General features: G+C 38.1%; 1 protein-coding gene across 1 annotated transcript in view; it reads right to left on the reverse strand.

Annotated features, from left to right (window-relative positions):
- Positions 1 to 18,784, reverse strand: part of ROBO1 (roundabout guidance receptor 1) — a gene marked incomplete at both ends in the record, with an annotated part of 702,311 nt that overhangs the window by 536,406 nt on the left and 147,121 nt on the right. The gene's annotated exons all lie outside the window — the stretch shown is intronic.

Consider the following 18,784-nt stretch of genomic DNA (forward strand, 5'->3'; position numbering starts at 1 on the left):
TGCTTAAAAACACATAGATGATGTCATAATTTCAGTGTGGAATATTTCATGTACATTATTTTCCTCTAACAAATATGAAGGATAGAATACACTTTTGAGTATGTTTCCATATGATCACCAAGTACAAAACATGTACATCAGCTAATAAGTGGTTAACAGTCTCAATATTATCCATCAAACATCAATAGAAAGAGATGTCAAAGCAGAGACCCACTGACTGGCATCTTGCCACACTATTGTTTCATTTTTATAGAATTTCACTTTAATCTTAATATTTGAAGTCAAATAAATAGATATTTGATGATTTTTTTTGTTATGACTGAGAAGTGGAAAAGTAGGAAATGTAAAATAAAATGTTTTCAAGAAAACCAAATCCTATTTTGTAATATATATATATACAAAATATATATATATACAAAATATATATATATACAAATATATATATATTTGCATTAGTTAATGAAATCATATGGACTTCTTATTATCAGGATGACTTATTCAGGGACTGCTTCTGTGGTACTCAGCATTGATACTTTTATTTTTCATAGAAACCAAAAGCCCACACTAATACAAATTAGAGGTTAGTATCTGTTTCATAATAAATTCAGGTCATCTTCCATTACAGCTTATTTTCTATTCATCTCTGCTTGATTTGTTGTGAGCTACAAATATCAGGTAGAGGGATATGCTTCTTAGAAAGAACATTGGGCATTTTAACTTATAAGTTATAGGCATAGTTACGTAATTAGTATTTTAGACTTACTGAATGCTTACTTCATGCTCAACAGCGAATAAAGCACTGTCAACATAGAAAATGAAGAAGAAAGAGAATTTCAGTTTAATAAGAAAGCTGCATATGAATGCTAATGATAGCTGCATGAGTTGTATTGCTATGAAGACCACGGAGGGAGGTGTGCACAAGGTGGAAAAAGGGACTACGCCCTTCTAGGACAACTGATAAGGGATTTTGAGAGAAGGACTTCTTGACAAGTTTACATTGGTCTGAAAAGAGGAGTTTATCCATAGTAAGACCAAACAGAATCAAACAGCCTGTATCCTTGGGGATCTCAGAGTCTGATTCACCGACCAAAGAACACACAGAGGCTGGACCTCGGTCTCCCTGCTGCATTCGCAGCCGATGTGCTCCTTGACCTTCTTGTGGGTCCTGAACAACTGGAACTGGGGCTGCCCCAAAGTCATTGCCTGTTTATGAGATATGTTTTACTAGAAAAGACTTGAAGTGCCAGGATGGAGGTGGGGATACCCAGAGTGGGGTCCCAACCTGCTCAGGGAAGAAGAGTATGTATGAGTGATGGGGGAAGGATTGTGGGAAGGGGAGGCAGTCAGTGAGCAGAATGTAAAATTAAAGAAAAAAAAGAATGAGTTCATTCAGTTCCTGGAAACGGAATTCACACACACACACACACACACACACACACACAGAGAGAGAGAGAGAGAGAGAGAGAGATAGATAGATAGATGAGAGAGAGAGAGAGAGAGAGAGAGAGAGAGAGAGAGAGAAACCATCACAGATAAAAGAAAGCATATAGAACCAGTAGAGAGTGAGCATTTGAGGATAAATGTTTTCACCAAACAAATATATACAAGTAACTGGGATCTCAGGGAGCATTTTCTCAAGGTGAGCTAGCAAGCTACCTTACAGCGATCACATCAGCTCTGCACTTGGCAATTCATGCAGCTTGTCAAGAAAAAAAAATGAAGCAAAAACTTACAGACCAGCTTGTCTATCTGGCGTTGAGCATTGTAGGAGGGTTGGGAATTTGATACATCTAATGATTTAGATCAATATGGTTAGGATATAGCCTGCACAGCAATCCAGAGTCCAGTTGGTTGAAGCACCACTTACAAGTGGTTCATTAATCTCTCCAGGTTCATCTCTTAAGGTGGTGAGTCTGAAGACATTGCACTCAAGCACAGGGAGCACCTCAGACTATTTTTGGTGTTTCAGTGTGTCACATGGAGCTACTCATTGCCCAAGACAGTAATTTATACAGCCTTTGCTTGATGTTTCATTTTCCTGTTTTGTGTCTAATTGTGTAGTTCACCAAAAATTGTATAGCTTTCTTGTATATTCAGGAACAACTTAAGACTCATAAGCTCATCTTTATTTTCAATCTGTGGCAATAAAACTGAATGAATAAAGAAGTGAGGTTGAATTTAATGTTTTTTTTTTTAAAAAAATCCATATACAACTCTCTCTCTCTCTGTGTATGTATGTATGTATTTTTCTTTCGATCCCTATTATCTATCAGTCTATCTGTCTATCTATCTATCTATCTATCTATCTATCTATATATTTGTCTATCACCTATCTATCTATGTATCTATTTGTCTATCATCTATCTATCTATCTTTCTATCTATCTATCTATCAATCTGTTTATCTATCTATCTACCATCTGCTGAAAGCTTAAAACATAAAATAACAAAGAGACCACGGTTGTTTCTTAGAAGCAATTATAATCTCTAATGCAAGTGCCTGTCCATATTACATACATATATAAACATATATACATACATATATACATTCATACACACACACACACACACACACATATAATATATATATATGTCAAGCCTGTCGAAATAACATTTACATGAGCTGCACGGGGACAAAAGATACACATTTTTAGCATACCATCAATTAAGGAGTGCCCTTAATGACATTTTCCAATGTGGCTGGAGGACTCAGTTGCGTTTGTTTTTTGACATTTCTCAGCATAAACTTTTAGGTAAATATCAGTCACTGTTTTAACTTAGACAAAGTTCTTATCAAAAAATAACATTCCTTGTGCTTCAAAAAAATGGTGTGAAGTTATAAAAGCACATCCATATTTCTCTTAACTCCGGGGTATCTTACAAATTGGCCTTCTGGTCATTAGAGAGGAACAGAAGCCACAAGGCCATGTGCAGAGTAGAAACAAGAGTCAGAGAAGAGAGGGAGAAATTGGCAGCCACCAAAGAGGCAACAAGAGAGAGACAAGCAGCAGAACCGGCTGCACGCTGCAGAGCAAAGAATAATCACAGAGTGTTTGACACAGGTCAAACCAGGGAGTGAGAGGACTGTAATGAGTGGAGACAGGACAGGGCTCCTCGCCGGCTAATGTTTAATGTAATGCGATGCAATTCTTGTACCAAGGAAGAGAGGGAAAGGTCTGTAAAATTCACAGGACTAGGTTCTGCATATAAGGGGCCACCTTGCATGCACTAAGATGTCAGCATACACTAGTGAGTAAGAGGTCTTCTTCTGATGTGCTTTACTATTTTGTTAGCTGTTGGCAGAACACTGTGCCCTTTACAGATTAAAACAGTTACATAGGTCTTAGTGCCTTAATTTTACTCTTCTACTTCCCAATAGACAGATAAAGGTGGGAGTGGGCATAAGAGAACTAGCAATTATTTATTATAGTTGGAACAGGTGTATTAGGTGATATAAAAAGGAAGTTCAACTAGGTTGTGATTTTGAGAATGGGTAGGAATGAGCAATTTTTCTAAAGTACACACAAGAAATCAGATAAAGTCATAGGCATGAAATGTACACTGGAATAAAAACCTCATTAACTAAGATATAACCAAGCAACTGACTGGCGCCGCAGCAAATACATTTTAGCAAAAACTTGTTTTGGTTAGGTTTCAAAAGAATGTTGATATAATATTTCTTCTCAGAAAAGTAATGCTTTCTAATTTAAAGAAAAAAAAAAAGACCACTGATAGTGGGATGCTAACTCCAGAGGCTCGGACTGCCCCAGAAACAACTCACAGACTGTGTGAAGTTCAAGAAAAAAAGAAAACAAAAAGAAACAAATAAAAAGACATTATGCTCAATCCTTACACACAAAGAAAACGTTGACTAATTCCAGGTTACATCCTGTTTTACATGTACTTTTTGTTCATTGTAACTAGTAAGACCTTAATGCAGAGTATCAAACCTTAAAAAAAAGAAAAAAAGAAAAAAAAAGCCAAGCATGGACAAAAATGTATTTGTATACATTTATGCAAAAATGTTTAAAATTTTTTCCTTTTATCTTTTTTTTTTTTAAAATAAAGTTTAAAAAAAAGAAAAAAAAAAGACCACGGAACATTTACTTTGTTAGATACAAAATCTCTCGTGTTTTAGGTTGAAAATGTCAGGAATTTTTTTTTTTTTTGCCATAAAAGCAGCGAGTTCTGGCTCCTGCAGACAATGTCTCGCCCTGAACACTTGCACAACCATGTGCATGAGCACAGAAGACGTTCCTCCAGCAGACCGTTTACTCTCAGGGACATCCCATGACAGGCCTGCATTGTGTCATTATGCTTGAGCTACACAGGATCTGCCATGACTAGCACACTCTCAGTGTGAGAATCCAAAGAAAATCATTTTGTCTGGAAATAGCACATGAAGCTACACAGAGGTAATATGACCGAAATTCTTTTTTTTAAAAAGTGTTTATTGATATAAAATATCTATTTTAAGGTCATATTAGTAACACATTATCATAAGTCATATATTACCATGACATTAATATTCATGTTAATATGGGAATCATGTTACAATAACATTAATAATAAAGCAATCTAATATAAAGAAAGTGGCTATTGCATTATGTAAAAGGTTTTGCATTTTATGCAAAGATTAAAATCAGAGAGAAAAGTCTATTTATAATATTCTTCTTAGAGGAAAGAGTATTACACACGAAAGCCTGGATGTATTTATTAATAAAATGCATTCACAATTTTTAAAATATTAATAAGGAGACAATTTTGGTGCTCATAGAGTAGATAATGTACCATTTTTGACATAATTGTCAGCACATAATATTGAAACCATATCATTATGAAATGTGGCTTCTGTGCAACACCTATAAGTAGTAATTCAGTCATATGCATAGTTGTGTAATCATTTTTCTGTCTGTCATTTGCATTATGTTCTTAACTAACCCAGCACAGATGCTGTATAACATAATGCTATCACTGTTTTAGCCACCAGCACGAGACCCAGAGTGTTCAGTTTATCCTGTGCATCTGCAGGGAGGTACGTCAGTGGATGTACAATCACCTTAGCAGAAGGAAGGTTCCGTCTCGTTGCAAAGAATCTGTCCACTGGCTTTTATAATATTAATCACATGTACCTGCCCATGATGGATCAGGAAAACTCTACTAAGCTTCATGAAAATCAGAAGTCAAAGTGAGATCAATCAAGAAAAAATAAAGATGCAGATAACAGAATCAAAAACGCTAACTCTACTCCCTCGTGTGTGCCTTCAGCCAAGTTATGTCACCACCCAACGGCAAAGACCACCACACTTCACACATTTTCAGACGCTTAGCATCTGATCACGAGTGGTTTGTTCAAACATTAAACCCAAGAAATTGGAATATACAGTGATATCTCAAAAGTATATTTTTCAGTGTCAGATTTTATATTTTTAGTCCCTTAAGTCTCTATTAATTCTGATGTCTAAAAATACTCTCGTTCTCTACTCAGAGGCTGTAAATTTTGATCGAAAACTTGTATAATGATCCTGTCGGTTGAGTTCAGCATGTATCAGGATTGGCTCCTGTCCTAACAACAGAGCACTTCCCCCTGGTTCTTCAAATGGCTGGCCATGTACAGTTTTCAAGTCAATCCTCAATTTCTCTGGTTACTCTAGGGGAAAAAAATCTGCCTACCCTACTTAGGTGTTCCAAGGATTAAAATATTGCAAAACACACTGAAATTTTCGGACAAAATATATTCTGACAGAAGTATCACCATGACCATGAGTATCATTTCCAGATGCTGCAAATTTGAAGACAGGAGAGAAGGTCTGGAATTCTCATTCAGTTCATCCACATGGAGGGTTATTGCCTGGCCAAAGAGTTACATTTTAATATGTAAATATTGGTGGGTCTATATCAAAGCCATCTTTCTGAAAGAGATTTTTGTCTAGACATATAACATGCCTAAACTGGCTAAACAAAACACCATCATTCAGAATCTTGAAGAATTTTTCCAGGAAAGAGTTGATCTCCATGGAGAATCATACGGAGAGTTTTTACCCATTAAACAGACAACTTAGAATAATAAATGGCCAGCTTCAGTTGACTGGCCTTTTAATGTAGTCAAGTGGGTTACAAATGCCCTGAAACTAAAGAAGTCTAACAGAAAGGGTATTGAAGTTTGGGTTCATGTTCTCAAGGTGAATGTTGGCAGATTTTTGTCTGGAAAGCTCTTAGTTGTGAAAAGAAACTGTGCCTTGGAGGAATTCAGTTTAAGAAACATGCCAAAGTCATTGTTAAAGCACTTGAACATCAGTAAAGATATAGAACTCCCAATTTGACCCTCTTGTGCTTGCAAATTGTATGTGTACCTGTTCATAATTATTTTTATATGACAAGATGGAGGGTGTTTTAATCATAACTTTATAGTTTTATTTCATAGTTTTAATAATTGTTAATAAATGCCAACATTACATGACTTATTCAATTCTTTTTAATTCTGATCCTCTCTCTCTCTCCCTCTCTCCCTTTCTCCCTCTCTCCCTCTCCTCTCTCTCTCTCTCTCTCTCTCTCTCTCTCTCTCTCTCTCTCTCTCTATCTATCCATCTATCTCTCTCTCTGTGTGTGTCTGGTTTTTCTAGAACTTGCTCTGTAGACGAGCTGGCATCAAACTCAGACATCTAGCTGCCTCTGAAGATCCACCTGCCTTTGCCTCCCAAGTGCTTGGGTGAAGAGCATGTGCCACCATCCCCCAAAAGAAACTCTATTCTCATTTGAAAAGTCCAGTGTTACTCTTCTGCCCTGAGGAATGCACACCCCTAAGGTGTGTGTGATTAGTGATCTTTAATTAAAAACCTTTCGGTATTGTGTGGATGTATTTTAAGGATCAAACATCCATAGCTGCGTTTTTCTCTTATGTTTTCCACATAGGATTACATTTTAGATTTCTTCTCTATTGATATATGAATATCTAGCCTGTGCCTCTAACTTCTGTGCCTATGGTATATAATATCCAGTGTTCACTAGAATATGCTACAGCTTCCTTTTTTTACTGATCTGTTTCCTCAGTCATAGAAATCTATGCCTCCCACCTCCTTGCTAGCATAGATACCATTGGGAGTACATTCTGGTATATGTTGCATCGGAGCCTGGATGTGAAAATTTGCACGGTGTGCTTTGGGGTGTGCTGAGGGGATATAGTTGGTATGTGAACTTAATTGGATTAAGACGTGCCTCGGATTGTTTTTCCAGGACGGTTGCATGGTTCTCCACTCTGAGAAGGAGCTTTCTCCTTTCTCACTAATTCTCCCAGGATTTGTCATTGTCCAGCCTTCTAAAATTTGCTAATCTTCCAGGTGTAAATGGATATGTTATTGTTGCTTTAATTAGCGTGTCTCTAAATCCTAATAGACTGGGACACATGCTGTGTTTGTTAGTCTTTTGGATTTCCTACATTTTGAACTCTGTTTTAGAACTCTGCCTTTATTATTCTTGAGGCTCCCTCTCCCCTACATCCTGCTCCCCAGACTTTGTAATTTGAGAAATGGTTTTTATATTCTGTCTACAAATCCCTTTTGGGTTTTACGGTTTCAGGTATTGCTTGTGGGAATTTCTTATCTCTTTCTTTTTCCACAGTATCCTTCCTTCATGAGAATCTCTAGATGACAGTCCTCTCTTTAAAATGCAAACATAATTGTCTCTTGAAACAAAGACAATACTGATACATGAGACTCGACTCTAGAATGTTCATATAAGATGTCTTTAAATTCATTGAAGGAAAAATGTCAGTATGACCAAAAGAGAGAAGTAGGTATGATTTTCCTAATGTTGGGGAAAAGCCATCATTACTCCTGTAGTATGAAAAATGTAGGTGCCAGCTTATAGGATTGCTTATGGGCTATAATGTAATAAATGATAGACACCTTAAATCTAAACATATATATCTTTACAATACATATTAAAATTACAAAGGATGAAATAAATTCATTGTAAATTAATTTCACTAAGTATTAAAAACTAGAATATACTTGCAATATTTAAGTGTGAGTTGCTTGCACACTAAAGTTAAGTAGCACACATATATTATCAAAGATGGCAGCAGGTGATGCTATCTGAAGCTTTTCATTTCTAGAACTTATTGAAATTGGTATTGCTTTATAAGACAAATAGTACTCGGATGAAAATATTTTCTGTGGTATTTCAGAAAAAAATATTTCTTCTTTTTCCATTCACAAAACATGTAGAGGAAGGACAGCATTCCAGAGAAACTGAAACCCTGACAAGATTGTTGAGCAATGTTTTCATTAGGAAACTCATTATTCTGTCTTGACTAAGAGACCGGTGTAACTAAGAGCAGCGTGTCACCACAATGCAGGCAGAGTCGGCAGGTTCCCTGACAGCTCTGCACTTCTGCCTAAGAAGGAGGGTGCATTTCTGAATCTACTGACTGAGCAGACTTTAAATCAAATCCACTGAATAAGAAGCGATTCAATGGGTGCTTTCAGACTTCCTGATAACAGAAGGCCCAGACCCTGGGAAGGTACACACTTCCCTCTCTAATAACTTCTGAATGCTTTCGTCATGGACTCCCTTTCCGGGCCCTAATGATCTACAAAGCACTCATGCACAGAGCTCGGATAAAATACCTTCCACTCATATGCTACTTGTACATTCCCTGATAGTCTCACATAATGATCATAATTTATGTAATATCTTCTATGGCAACAATACAATACACTCAGTTTTCCAAACTCCCCTGTCTTATTTATCTTTAAATTCAGCTTAGTAAAGGTTCTCTCTTCTTATCACTTAGCTTGTAATAACCTATGGCCAGAGTCTCCCTGGAAGCTGTATCAATGTACAGTTAGGACAATCAGATAATTTTCAAAGTAAAGGAATAGTGTCTTTATTAAAACTTAAAAATGTATTTTGATTTACTTACTTATTTACTGTTTCTTTATGTACTATTTATTTATTTGTACGTGTGTGTGTGTGTGTGTATGTGTGTGTATGTATATGTGTGTGTGTGTGTATGTGTGTGTGTTCGTGTGTTCATGCTTGAGTGTGCATAATACACCTCACACATGCATGAGCCTGCAGAGGTCCGAAGACAGTACCATACCACATGCAGCTGGAGTTGCAGGCAGTTGTGGGTGATTATGCTGCTGTGGGGCACTGGGTCTTCTGCAAGCGCAGTAAGCTCTCTCAACCATTTCCTCAGCCACTTTACTGAGTTTTTAAAGTTAGATCTCACTCTTCCTTCTCAAAAAGATCTAGCCCACTGCTCCTGTCCTGCACTTGCCTAGTTCACAAGTACTGGCAAAGCAGTTAGTTATCTTAAGTAAGTTTTTAGATAAAGCTGTGTGTCTGCCATACATTTTTCTTGGTCAGGGGACAGAACGCGTCCAGCGAAGCAGTTCTCTGATCCTAAAACATGGCGTATCTAGTAAGTTTGACCCGAGGCCACACTCATTCTGTACAGCTTTCAGGCAACGTTTGTCATTCTAGAACCACTGATGGAATGGACGGTGGGTGAGCTGCAATTGGCCTTCTTCTTGATTTCCCAGCAGCTAAAGCTCTCACAGTAAACATAAGCATCAGAGCTTTAATCCCCTAAAGGTCTGCTCAGTCCCTAAAATAGTTGCAGTACAGTTGAAGAATGTAGATCTGCATCTTGAGATATGAGGCTATATATTTTTGACACCTGTAGGCACTGGCAGAACTGTCTGGCTTCCTTCACATAGAACTTCTACCACATTAACATGTAAGGGATTGAAAAATATGAGTTATTTTTGTCTTAATGGTATCTTAAAGTAGATTCTTGGAATCTACCTGTCCCTTCTTTGGGATTTACAGCCCTAAACTTGTCTGAACTATGACTAGTGTTGCTTTCTGTGGCATGTATTTGGCAAGGTATTGCTTGCCCGTGAACAAAGTTTTGTATCACACCCTGGAGAAGTCTTTGCTAGCCTTGCTGCACAGTGATTGATAGAGTGTTGTGTACAAGACCTGGGAAGGCTAAGACACTGGTTTCTGATATACTGGCTACTGTGTCCATGGAAGTAGAAGAAATACTTGGAGAGAGGCAACTGTCGTTCTCTGAACAAGAAAAGAAAAAAATAAATATATTGTGAGAATAGTGGAAGGAAGTTGGATTATTGTGGTAAAATTGTGCTTATTATACAACCAAATATCACACCAATCTATTTGATAATTGTATAGTTATATGAACTGCCAAATTTTCTTTCAGATTATCCCGATTTATGGTTTTCTTTGGTTCTCGTAACAAACAGACATTTCAATAAAACAATACCAAATGGAAAAAGTAAAAACTTTTCCTTTCCAGTAGGAAGTAGTTAATAATATCCATTCTCAAGGGAGACTCTGACAATGTTAACAAATGGCCCTGATCTCCAAGAAAAAGAGCAGCCCTTCTAGGAGATGAACTACTTTTGAGGAAATAATTTAATTTTAACTATGTTATTTTAGAGATAATTCTATTAGCTGAATATCAAAGAACACTTGATTCATAAGATATACGTTAGAATCATGAGAAATCCTGTATTTATATTTCTCAAAGTGACACTCTTATATAAATGTGATTTATAGAGTCATTTTAAGGTTTGAAATGGATTTACATCAAGTGCATTTACATGGTGATATTAGGTAAGATTGTATAGGAGACACTTTTATTTTAGATTATTGTACTGTATTTAAATCTTACCTATGCGAATGAACCACAGGGAAATAAAATACGTGTGTTACATATAGAACTACGAACCAAGAGTGAGAAGTGTGAAGGAATAATATGTAAGCAGCTGGTTCAACTGAGAGAAATCAGCTGTCCGTTTTTATACAAATGTGAAATGAGAAAGTCTGATTTTTCCAAGGTCATTAAGAACAAGAAAAATCTCTAGTTTTATTAAAAGATAGGCTGCTTCCTCTTCGCTGCCCTCTTTGGAGAGGAAACAGTTATGGTAAGTCAGCAAATGAGTTTTTCCAGTTTGTTTTGCTCAAAATGAGAGGAGAGTCTTAGTGTCCTGGAGAGGCAGAGCCTTAAGTTTCTCAATCTCTTCCCCTATCTTAGACTTAGAGTAGCTGATAGATTTGACAGGCATGGAAAGAATTGCCTAAGTCTATCCTATTTCTTTGAGGTTAAATAAAAGGAATACTGATAATTAAAAATAAAAATCAACTAGAGAATGAATGCTTGAGTTTTTCAGGTTGAGTAGAGTCTGGTATCACCTTTATGGAAATCTGATTGATTGCTTGATAACCTTTGTTTATTGGATTTGATTGAATTGTTTTTTCTGTTCCTTGTAACCAGGCTACTCTTATATGAGGTTTGCAAACAAGTCACAAAACATTTTAAATTAATGTTTAGATATTATTAATGAATGGATTTTAAAACTAGAAAGAACATCCATTCATTTGTTTTTTTCAGTATAAAATCATTAGAAATCAAGTTTAATATATTAATGACATTTGGGGCTTTCGACATAAATTAGAATAGGGACTTAGTTTGACAATCATCCTCTACATTAGCTCTTCAAGAGTTTGTTTTAGAAATAATCTGTAAAATATGTTTTTTTCAATAAAAAATGGCTTTAAGAAGTATCTTGGTGCTTGCCCATGGGATGGATCTAAATTCGGGATGATTATTGGTTGGCCATTCCCCCAATAGCTTCTCCAACCCCTGTGCCTATATTTCTTGTAGACAGAATAACTCTTGGGTTTAATGTTTTATGTGTGGGTTGATGACTCTATAGCACCACTGGGGTTCCTGCCTGTAGCTAGAAGGCTTTCAGGTTTCATATACCCAACGTTGTGAGTCACAGGTAAGATCACTCCATTGATTCTTGGGTGCCACCCTTATGCCAGGTCTCTGTCTTGTCTTGGAGATGTCTCCCAACTCCTCACCACATCAGTTGCAGATTTCTATTAATTTCTATTAATGGTCATCTAGCCATCTCTCCTGTCCTGTCCCATATGTGTTGTCCTCTGAGAGGCTTCACACAGCAGCTGACTCAGACAGATAGAGACGTCCACAGCCAAACAGTGGATGGAGCTTGGGGACTCTTATGAAAGAATAGGAGGAAGAATTGCTTCCACTGAAGGAAATAGGAACTCCACAGGAAGACCAACAGGGTCAACCAACCTGGACCCCATTGGGGCTCTGAGTCTGAACCACCAACCAAAGAACATACAAGTTCTGGACCTAGGCCTCCTAGTACATATGGAACAGATGTGCAGCTTGGTCTTCATGTGGGTCCTGAACAACTGGAATGGGGCTGTCCCAAAAGTGTTGCCTGTCTGTGGGATGTGTTCTTCTAGTTGGGCTGCCTTGTCTGGCTTCAGTGGGAGAGGAAGCATCTATCCTGAGACTTGAAGTGTCAGGGTGTGTGGGGGGGTCCCTAACTGCTCAGAGAATAAGGATTGTGGAAGGGGGTGACCAGGAGAGGAGCAGAGAACAGAATGTAAAGTCAATAAGTAAAGCAATAAAATTAAATTTTAAAAATGAACTGAATGAAAAAAAAAAAAACAAATTACTTTGGCATCATATAGCTGAGGGTAACTAACTTCTCTGGGGTCATATCAATCAGATCTTTTGGGAATTAGAACATAGTTTTCTAATCTTTAAATAATCACCTTTAATTTTCCTGAGCCTTCTGTAACAAGTTAGTCTTTTTGGTATGCAAGTCATGCACTTCTTTTTCCTTTTGTCTTTTTATGTCTCTTTTTAAATTAGATACTCTCCGTATTTACATTTGAAAGGTCATTCCTTTCCCCCACCCCCACTCTCATCCACTTCCCCCTCCACTTGTCTTCAAGAAGGTGCACTCACTCCTAATCACCCTCTCTACCTCAGTGCCTTGGCATTCCCCTACATTGGGAAAATAGGCCCTCTCTGGACCAAAGGCCTCTCCTCCCATTGATGGCAGGCACTGCTATCCTTTGCTACACATAGTTATGCACTTATTAAAGATAAAGTTATCTGTCTTTCTCATTTTTATTTCTCACCTTATTTGCCATTAAGTGCCTTCTTATCCTATGGATCTCTATCCTTTGTTTTCTTCTATTCCATTCTTCCTAAAACTTTTCACAACCTGAAACCATTTTACACTACAAACACACAATGGTAAAGAAAAGCAGCAGGCACTGCTCTGGAGAGCTGATGTGGAAGTCAAATAAGGAGAATTAATTAATGTTAAAAGTGGCGTGGGGAGTACTGGAATGGCACAACACTAGAGTTCATACGGAGGGATTCTGGAGGAGATAAATGTTCACTTGGACATCTGAGAAGTAGAAGGAGAGGTAGCTTGTAATAAAGCAAGTAAAATGACTCAACGACTTGTATGAAACTCTTGGTTAAGAAAAGAGTACTGTGGAATATGGTAAAGGCAATGTTAAAAACCCATTAAAACAGTTATGCTAATGATAGACGACTATTAAAACAGTGGTTCTCACCCTGTAGGTCATGATCCTTTCAGGGGTGGGGGTGTCTGGAGTTACCCTTTTACCTGGGTTGCATGCCTGAGACCATTCTGAGGCAGGTGCCATGCAGGAGGAACTGTAGTGGGAAGCGAGCTTCCTGGAGACAGTTCACCTTGTTGCAGGGATACAATGGGTGAACCCTGGAAAGACACAGCCCCAGAGGCTTTGGCCCAGGCGTGCTTCTTGCTGCCGACATGCCTTCTCACATTTGTCATTGCTGTATTCCTTGTTCTTCAAACATGGCGTGATTGGGTAAAGACTCTTTCAGCCTATAGTCTGTTATAAGTGATTCCTGGGTTTTAGCCCAACCTACTGGGCAAATTTTCTGCAGATCAATGTGAGGATGAACTTTCATGAAACAATGCTACTTAGCTGGATTAATGATTTTATTGAATTCCTGATTCAAATGATTTTTAGGAAGTTAGATTGATAGAAAGTCTAAGGAGATGGTTTTAGTTGTTTTGTCAGAAAGATATAATAAAGTTAGAATGGAGAATAGAATCTGTCTCTCCTCATGGAATTTTAAGTAAAGGCTTCATAAAAAGGAGTTCAATGCTCTCACACACCACAAGCATATATTGCACTAGGAAGAGAGGTAAGTTTGGGACAGATTTATGATCAAGGAAGAACATTCATTCTAGGTCAGGTCCAAGGACAAGGCCACCGGTGTGTAACATGATCAAGCGAGGCCATGGGTCTATAAAGCTATTTCTTTCAAACTGTAATGAGCTTAGAGAAAGAGGCACAGGTAAAAGAACCGTGTTGAACATACTATCAACATTCTGCTGCCACTCCCTCTCATGTAACATTCTATCTGCAAGGTAGTTTCTCCTCACATGGAGAGCTTTGGTCTGAAAGCTATTAAAAGCTAAAAACAAAAATAAAGCTTGTTAGAGCTACTTAGACCTCTGTTCTATCTGCCAACTGTAAATATGTATATGTGTATATATGTCTCTCTATACATGTATATATGTATATGATGTGTATGTATATGTATGTGAAATTGTTGGAACTACTTTCTAGTTGTTTGTTTGTGTGTGTGTGTGTGTGTGTGTGTATGTGTGTGTGCATGATTTTCACTCTTTTCTTTCTTGCCAGCCCCAGGAGAGCTAACACAGTGCAGAGTTCCTTGCAAGTCACAAGAACTGCCTGCCCCAGTGACTCAAGCATTTTTCCTTCAGAGGAAAGTCTGCTGAAGGATCACTGGCCATCAAAGAAAGCAGCCTCCACAGGTTGCTTGAAGCAACTCCTGTCAACTGACCCCTGTAGGCTATTAGTCCAGACCCCAATCACCTACGCCAGACTTTGCTTTCTCTCTCCATTTACTTTCGGTGTCGAAGCTGGCCTTTGACAACCTGCATACCAGATATTTATGTTATGATTCATAAGAGAGATAGCAATGAAAATTATTCTATGGTTGGGAGTCACCACAACATGAAGAACTGTATTAAAAGGTCTCAGCATTAGGAAGATTGAGAACCACTGTACTAAAAGTACCTATCTTAACATTTTTTTTCTTTAACAAAAGTCTGAAATATGGGTCCTATGTCATTTGATGCCTGATTGAGAAATTGGTAAGTCCTTTCCTATATGCCCTGATAAAGAATGGATAATGAGGTCCTTTTGTACTATAGGCAACATAATGTCCTATTGCTGGCCTATCTCCTTTGAACACTCCATACATGTCTTGAGATCGCCTCATTGCAGTGAGAGCTATTGCTGGTGAAAGGACATCTGTGGTCCCAGAAGGTACTGTTCCTGTTGAATCAGTTCTAAGCTGCTTACGATGGACATTTTCATCATAAACCTCTGTGATACCTCATGGCATTATTTACTAAGGCCCCAGGGGTACAGCTCCTCTGGTGATCCAGCAGATTGGTGCAAGCACACAAACACCATCCTTTATTTTCATGAAGGTCTGTGACACGATCAGAACAAACACCCTTTTCACTCCCCTGATCCTCTTTCTGGCGATATAGAAAGGCTTTTTGACTTGGCTTTTGGATTGAACTAGAAGATATCCTCTTGTACTCCCCCTCTAGTGTTCCAACATCAGTCACATCCAAAGGCTTCCATCGCAAGATCTTGCCTCCTTATTACCTTTATCACATCAATAGAGGGGCTGAGTTGAAACATGGACACTAAATGAGCTACTGTCACCAGGGTGGTAACAATAACTGCTTAGACTTATGGTATGAAGGTTTTGGCAGCAACTCTAGAGGGGAGAATGCAGATGAACAGATCCAGAGAGTGGCAGAGGCAAAAGTGAGCAGAAGAGAGGAGCGGACAGGAGACAGTGTAGCCAAGAGTTCTGAGTCCCTTAAATGGTGAGGCTGCTGGCATCCTATGCTTAAAAAGCTGCAACATTAGCCACCCGTAACAGCTAAGTAGGACCATGTTGAAGGAGCTGTAACATTAGTGGGTGTTATCTACTGCTACAGTCCCTGCTAATGGAAGGTCAGAATTACACTAAGTCAAGTTCCAGGACATCTGGTGGTTAAAGCTCAGAGCAGTAAGAGTCCACTCTTATTTGAGTGCCCTGAACCACAAGTTTATGGCATCCAAAGTCCAGAGCAATAAGGCCCTTGGCTCCCAAGTTCAGATGGAACTAAAAGCCTGTGTCATTCAGTGAACCATCCTAAGTTTTAGACACTCGAAGAACCAGAATGTAGAACAATTCTACTTCTATTCAGGACTCACTTAGTATACAGCCGAGATGTATCACCGAAGCCTACCTAGCCAGATCCCTAGTTGCAGTGAGAGGCATCTAGTACAAGAGCTCAGCAGTAAAAGTGAACAATTGCAGAACAATGCTTTCAAAGGTAATGTGGGGGTAGCTGTGACTGTGTGTGTGTACATGTCTGTGAAGAAAAGCTTGGTTGTAGGCTAGACAAAGAAAAAGACAGCTCTTGAAGCACCTTGCTAGCTTTAATAAGGAGTATTTTTCTGTTCTTAGAGGTCAAGGGAATTTGCCGAGAGACCCACAAAGACATCAGTTTATTGCTTATTCATGCTGAGGAGAGGTGAGTTACAAACTACCATTTCTATGTAATGTTATTTTAAGATACACCTGGAAGTACAGATCTCTAACTCTTTCTGAGTAAAGTGGCTGAAGGACAACAGTTTCCAGAGACACAAGCTCCTGAGCATCATCACTATGTGAGAGAAAAGAAAGAAAAGACTTGGAGATTAATTTATACACAGCAGGAAATTATCCAAATTAGCGTGATAGATACAAGCTACTGAACCCAGGAAAAACTTAGACAAAGACATTTACCTCAGGTCCTAGCTAGGGAAGCTTTATGCGGCATAGAAAATGTCAATAAAAAAAGAAAGACAAAGGTATTCTATAAATACAAGTAATAATTCATACTAAAATTAAATGTGTAGCATTAATTAGTCACTTATCAGTTCAATTGTGTCCAGTATTAAGGATTCAAAGCTCATTCAGATAAATAATTGAAGAACAGTATTTTTGTTTTACGCAAGGGAATTGGCGTTTGTTTTGTATTTCAGACAAACGATAAGTTCAGTCGAACTATATAAACCATGAGGTACTGAAAAACCATAACATGTTCCATGTGGTTGGTAGTTTTCAATGTTCTACAGCCATTAAGCATGTTGCTAGAAGGTGACATAGACCAGTATGATGTTGTTACACTCATAATTACTAAATGAAAATTGATTTTCTTTTTCAATGTATGCGATCTCAACTTATGTTCTATGTAGACAAGCACCACACAAACCTTTACTGCTTCCTCATCCTGAAAGTGGAGGGTGATGAACTTTCCATGTGGCTGAGAACCACCAATCCTTGGGGAAAGGTGACCATGGACTTTAGCATTTTTTTTTTTTCTTTTTGATTCTGTAGGAAGGAGAGCATAGTCTCCTTGTTAGCCCGTCTGGGCAGAAAGGTATTAGAGGAGGGAGAACACCTGAAGAGAGGAGGTGCTAGATCAGGAAATGAGATGAAAAAGCAATTCAGAATGATAGATTGATCTAGATCATTTTGAACTGTTCCCAAGTCCCTAGTGTTATTATGCTTGTTCTTGCATTGTTATCAGCGACTTCTTTTTTCTTGTTTTAGTTTTCTTTCTTTTGTCAGACAGATTATGTTCCACTCTCTCAACTGCATCCGTTCCTGCTTTGTAGTTAAGCAGCTTAGTTAGATACATGCTTGAAATAGACACATGCAAGTTATAGTCAAGGGACAAGAAAGAAAATGCTTTTTGGCAAATCAAAATCAGACAGAATAGTGTGAGTGAGTGAGTGAGTGAGTGAGTGAATGAGTGTGTGTGTGTGTGTGTGTGTGTGTGTGTGTGTGTGTGTGTGCCTATTTCTCTCTCTCTCTCCCTCCCTATTCCTCTCTTACCCCTACCCTCTCTATGTGTGTTGAAAGCATTTGAAGAGAAAAATATCCTATCATATGCTACAGAGTGTTATGGTGGTTGTAGGCACTGTAACTAATGCTAGAATATTCATTAAAATTTTACTAATATTATCTACATCATTAACACTAACAAGCTGTGTAGTCTGGAAATGTTAAATGGTAGTAGATACTATGCGCAGGACTAAAATAATTTCAAGTTACATTTGACATGAGCAAAATCAGAAACTTATTTGTGTATCTTTAATAGATATTACTGAACTCAACCTTGACTATAGGTTATCAGAGCTCATTGCCTAGGATTCAAGGTAATGCAGCTGTTTCTCATGAAACGTAACGAGAAATCCATCTTTGAACAATAATAAATATTTCTGTTGCTCCCTTGTATGGTGGGTTGAATGAAAATGTCTCCCACAGCCTCATATGTTCCAATGCTTACTCATTGGTTGGTGTATGGTTTGGAAAGAATTAGAAACTGTCGTCTTGTTGAAGAAGTATGTCCCTGGGAGTGAGCCTGGAGGTTTGAAAGTTCATGACCAATCCAGTGAGTGTCCTCTACCCTTGCTGTCTGTGGGCCAGGATGTAAAAGTCACACTACTGCCCCGGCACTTATGCCAGCTACCTCCCACAATGGTGATCATGGACTAATTTTCTGAAATGGTACGCAAGCCTCTACTTTCTTTCTTTTCTAAAAGTTGCCTACAGTCATGATGTCTCCTCACAATAACACTAACGAAAAGAACCCGATCTTCATGGAATATGTCATTATTTTTCTTCCCTGACTAATTCTAAAAGATGTTTCTATTTGGTAGAATAGCCACCTAGACCAACTCTTTCCATTCTTTTATATTGAAAAATGTTAATTTTATATCTCAGCCCTTTTAAGATATTTTTTCACTTCACATTCACTCAGAAAATAAAT

The sequence above is a fragment of the Micromys minutus genome (genome assembly GCF_963924665.1).
Source record: "Micromys minutus genome assembly, chromosome: 7".
NCBI classification, from domain to species: Eukaryota; Metazoa; Chordata; class Mammalia; order Rodentia; family Muridae; genus Micromys; species Micromys minutus.